The following is a 6000-nucleotide window of genomic DNA, read 5'->3' on the forward strand; positions in this document are numbered from 1 at the left end:
TGAGTGCCTGGAATCACAATGAGGTCTGCCCTGCTGAGCTGAACTCACTGCTGCCTTTGAACTCTGTGCTTTAAAGCATCCAGCCACTTGGGAGGGAGCTTCTTTCCCTGGGAGGGCTGGCTCCTCCAGCTCCAATGGGTCCAGTCTCAGTTTCTCCATCTTCCTGCCAACGTGGGGTACGAAGTCCCCACAAGTTTCTTGTTCAAGTCCCCTGAGTTATAAAACTTAGTCATGCTTTTTACCAAGAGCTTCCTTCTGGAGGCAGGGACATGTAGCAGTGGCTCTCACCCCCGACAGACTACGAAAACAAGCGAAGGAACTTTCTAAAATATGATATCCAATGTAACCCCTCAGAGATTCTTATTTAACTAGTCGCAGGTACTATTTTTTGTTTGTTTTCTCATCTTCCCCTGTGATTTCTAATGCACAGCCATGACTGAAAACAGCTGAAATCAAGTACGCCTCCATTCGAGGATATAGGGCTTATGACATTAATAGCAAAATATCATTCTCTCATCTATCGTTATGATAGCATTATGAAATCTTCTTCCTCCTCTCCTCTCTGCTTTCCAACTCCACCAACAAGGAAACTATCCTCCTCATCATCGTGTCATCACTATTGTAATCATTGTTATAATGCCAAATTTTATTTGTTAAATTAACACTTTATACATGATTTCAGGCAGCTGATGAGGAAACAAAGACTCAAAAAAGTTTCTAAATTGCCTTAACAATCACAATGTCATCGTGGGTGAAACACAATCTCAAACCTATCTCCATGTCCCAAATGCTGCGTTCTCCACACCAACACCATTCCATAAGGAACTATAAAGAACATGTTACACCACTCCTTAAATCCACCATCACCTAGTGATCACCGCCTGTGTTGTCAAGTATGTTCCTGATTTCATTTGATCTTCACAATGATGTCATGTGATGAGAACCAATGCTTCCATAGTGATAAAACTGAGGCTCAGAGTGGTTAAAGAACTCGCCCAGCCTTGGGGTGCCTGGGTGGCTCAGTCAGTGAGCGTCCAACTTCAGCTCAGGTCATGATCTCACGGTTCATGGGTTCGAGCCCCGCATCGGGTTCTCTGCTGACAGCTTAGAGCCTGGAACCTGGTTTGGGTTCTGTGTCTCCCTCTCTCTCTGCCCCTCCCCTGCTCATGCTCTCTCTCTCTCTCAAAAATAAATAAATGTTCAAAAAAATTAAAAAAAAAATAACTCACCCAGCCTTAGGCCACCATTATATGGTTAATTATGTACCAATATTTTGATTCCAAGTCCTGTATTCCTGAGAGTACTCACTTGAACTTTAGTGATGGAAGACTCTGGAAAAAGGCAGAATATCCTTGGAAAGGATGGTGTCTCCGTCACCAAATAATACAATAAAAACAATCTCCACTATTTCTTCATGTTTCTCCTCTGCCACTTGGAGAACTCACAAAAATTCTCCAGATAATTCTGAGTTCCCATTTGCCACCTGAACAAGAAGTACAGACTACTTTATAAGAAATCTTGTTAACTGCAACAGTGCAGACCTTACAAGAGTAGTGATTCCCGTAACGAACTGTATGACAAAAACCACGTGGATGTACAGACACACATTTATATGTCTGTGAACATAATAGGAAACACAAGACATCCAAACCCTCCAAAGCTCATCATGGTTATTCTGATTTTCTTCTTTCTTTTCTTTTCCTTTCCTTTCCTTTTCTTCCTTCCTTCTTTTCTTTTTTCTTTTCTTTTGTTTTCTTTCTTTCTTTCTTTCTTTCTTTCTTTCTTTCTTTCTTTCTTTCTTTCTCTTTTTGGCCTGTTTCTCTTTCTAAATTTCATAAATGAACATGAACATGCAATATTTTATAATTAGGAAAAAGTTAACAAATTATGAGAAAGAAAATGATAGTGTTCAAAATTCTTTCTTTTTTTCTGCCTTATCTATCCAACTGTCATGTATTACTTCCCAAACCCTCTCCCCAAAAGTTTATTTGGTTTCAGGCCCAAATAAACTGTCCCCCTTCCTACTGCTGTATTCATTCCTTTATGATTGCATGTGTACATGTCTACTAAATACCTATGAATAGAATGGGTAATAGAAAGGTAAGTAATAGTTTCCTTTTCTCCTCAAGAAATTTGCATCTAGAGTGAAAAAGTAATGATTAGGTTATTGTACAACCTAAGTATTAGAATATAAGAAAGAAGCAACTCCTTCCTTCCCAATTTTTTCATCTTTAGAAAAATGTCTTCATGGCTCCACTTATCTTGAAAGAGTCCACACCTGGTAGTTGCTGCACTAAGGGAAAGTTGCAAAAATCTATCTAGGAAAAAGCATGTGATATTTATAGGAAGAGACAGAGAAAATGTGAGTAGTGGAATACTGGACTTAAATTTATTGATTACGACAGAGTGACCTTAGTGTTTATTGTCCAAACTTTTGAGACATTATTGAGACTGGAGAGGGGTGGCATTAATAGTTATCTTGGGACAACAAGCATTAAACTAAGACCCTCCAAGAGAACTGAGACATAGATTCACCCTCATCCCTCGTAAGGGACTGAAGAAGGGAGTCAAGACTTTTTTCTACTGAGATGACTTCAGAAAATCAAGGGTATTTACTGAGACCTTCCACATCTAGTTTTTTGACAGTGTTGAAATAATGTCCATTCATGCAGCTTGCACCATTGCACACATGGACCACTAATACAATGAGTTTGCCATGTTTATGCCAGGACAATTCCCACTTGCTCTGTCTTCCTGGGGAAGCTCCCAGTTTCTCACCTAGGACCAACATCCTAGGACGTTTCGGCCCAGGAATTTGCTCTGCTGGGTCCTTTGTCTCTGCCACTGTGTTTCTCACAATGGCAGCTGGGCCTCCCTCAGCCTCTTCAGTGTGATTGGCAGAGGCAGGCCCAGTCACAGCTGCAGAGACAAAGGTAAAGGCCCCCTGGAGCTGGCTGGTGGGAAAGAGCAGGGGCTCTGGCTTTGCTGCTAGCATGGATTCCTCCGGGTTGCTGTGGAATACGATTTAGGGACGTAATGAGGAAGCCCTGTCGTGTTCACCACATGCAGGCTTCATCAGTGCAAAATTTCATTCGGCAGATGAACACAGACAGATGTACATTTCCTTCACCAATGAAATATTAAACATGACAGGTGTGTTACCCATCAGGAAGGCTGCATACAAAATGCATGTGTAACCCACGAGGTCTTCCCCACTCTGCGCCTCCCGCTTGGCTGGGTTCTGGGAGGTAACATTCCTCCCACAACTCTGTTCAGGTATTCAATTCCAAAAGTTATGGCCAATGGTATCCTTGGGAAGATAATTTAAAGGCTTTTGGCTTTAAATTAAGAATCCATTAAGATAATAAAATGTTTTCTTCGAGTTTATTGTTATTCTGCCTAAGGGATCTGTGGGGGAACGCAAGATAAAAACTATGGAGGGAAAGATTCCCGTCACTATGGAAACAGATTCATTTATTTTTATGGGCTGATTTCTAATTCCTCTCCCTGGGCAAAGCTCCCGCTAACTTCTAATGCTAGGTGATTATACTCATTCAGAGGACATTTTTCTGCTTGGGGTAGTATTTCCTATTTATTTGGGGAGGAGGATTGCAGGGAAGGTGGGATCAATAAAGAGCCAAGATGTGTAAGAGTATCTTTCCAAAGAGTTGACTCTAACCAGAATAGTCAAATGATTGGAGTGAAGGGGCATCTTCAGAATTCACTTCCAATAGAAGAAAGTACAGCCCCCTAATAGCTACTAGCTTGATATCAACCCTTAAAATATGCAGAACACACAGACAGCAGAGCTCAAGAAGCACAATTCCTACATGAAATTCTATCTATTGGCCATGTTCAACTTAGAACCTATTAATATAACTGTATGTAGATATTATCACAAAGGGTGGCATTCTTTAGGATCCACAATTTGTTCCATGTCAATTGTATTTAACTACTGGGGTCTCACTATTTGCAGAGTTTATTTTCTTAATGCAATGTCAAATTCTGTCTCCTATGAGCAGTATATTTGTGGGTAAGTCACAGGGTCGCCACTTCCCCTATTGATAAAATGGCAATAGTGATATATGGCAACTTCCAGGAACAAAGGAACATTGTGATTAATATTTGCTATTATGCTGAACTCTTGGCCTGACGAGTGTTGGGAATATAAATGCATACTGATGATTTAACTCAGTAAGCTTTCAGAGATCCTGTGTTCTTGTTTATTTGCATGAAAATGACATCATGCCCGGTCACTCAATGTGCTGTGCAATCCCACAAACTATGAGGATGATCAACAGCAGATCTTTGCATCAGAATTTGTTCAAGGCTGTGGAACGCAGACTGGAACAGTGCATGCAGAACTTGTGGAAAGATACAGCAATTCACTCATCAGGCCTGACGGGACATCTACCACTCCCCTTTCAGGAGACTCACACATTAACCATCAGTCCTGGAAAGCCACTGGAGCAAAGCCAGTGAAATAATGATTCAGCAAGTTAGGGTTCAGGTAAAGTTCACTGCTATGTGTATGTGTTTGGATGTGGGTGTATGAAGGTCGTGGGTGTGCTGAAAGGTTCCCTTGGGTACAGCAAAATGTTCCCTACCCGATCTTTAGTACAGAGATTAGGCTTAAAGAGTTGGTTTTAAAATGCCTGAGTGTTGTGGTTTCATATCGCCAAACATTTGATCTCAGAAGACACCTACATGTTTGACCAAATTCTTCATCGTTATGTTTGACACGTGTGCTACTATTTGCCTACGTCACTGCAAATCTGCACACAGCTCTTCATGGGGCTGTTTATCCCCTGTTTACCTGCCTCGTGCTCAGAGAACTCTAAATGATACTGAAAGCAGGATGCAGAGGTAAGTAAAAATATGTATAAGAAAAGACTAAATAAGTAAACCTGGGATGGAAAAGTACATGATGTAATATTTTATATATTCCCAGGTCAATTTTCCAAAGCAGGGTGGGGAAAGGCAATATGTATTTGAGAGTTTTGATGAAAGCACCAGTATCTCTCTGAATTAGAAATAAAAGCTTAGACGTGTATCTATAAGAGAAATATGGAGCAATGACACACACGAGAATCTTCATTCAAGTCAATATTAAGACATATATGCAGGGTATTATGCAGAAGGTCATTGCTCACAGTGGCTTTATAGTCTAGTGGAGGATACAAACATAAAAACAATAAATCCTTGGAAAGAGGAAGGGAAAGGACGTGGCTAAAATGATGCTAATATTCTTATTTGAATGACTAGCAAGAAATATGGGAGGATGAACCATTAGATTTTTTTTTCAAATATTACAAGAACAACATGTGCAACAAAACAAAACAAAACAAAACAAAACAAAACAAAACAAACAAAAGCAACATGTCTCACTCCTCCTGGCCACTGCCCCAACCAGGGACGCAATACTAATAGTGTGAACATCCTTCCACTTCTTTCCTCATGTCCATTCAAGCACACAAACACATATACACATATAGGTTTTTTATCATTTTCATTTTGTTAGTACAAGAATTAAATAATATTATACACATTACTTTGCAAGTTGCTTTTTGACTTCAGAATACATGGGCTACATTTCCCATCAAATAGCTGCATAGTACCTATAATTCATTGCCGTCTACTCTCCCTAATGGATGTTCAGGTCACTGCCAAGTTCCCACCACTACAAATAATAAGCAACCTTACACATATCGTCTTATATAGAGTAGCACTTTGATTTCAATAAGATGGAACCCAAAGTGGGATTGCTGGGTTAAAGGGTATTGGATTTTCCATTGTAACAGTCTTCTTGATTTTTTTACACAGGATGTGAAGCAATCTTTGCTCTAGCAGCAATAAATGGACACTTTTCATGATGATAAGCAATTGCGGGAATTAGGGGCCCAGGAGATGCAGGGAAAGGAAGGGAAGCCAAGTTTTATTTGATTTTTGATGTGCCTACTAGACTCTATGTTGATACCCAGCAGGCAGTGAGATGCTTAG

This window comes from Lynx rufus, unplaced genomic scaffold (genome assembly GCF_022079265.1).
Source record: "Lynx rufus isolate CCGP_SWC_20201006 ecotype Redwood Valley unplaced genomic scaffold, mLynRuf1.p SCAF_3, whole genome shotgun sequence".
Lineage (NCBI taxonomy): Eukaryota > Metazoa > Chordata > Mammalia > Carnivora > Felidae > Lynx > Lynx rufus.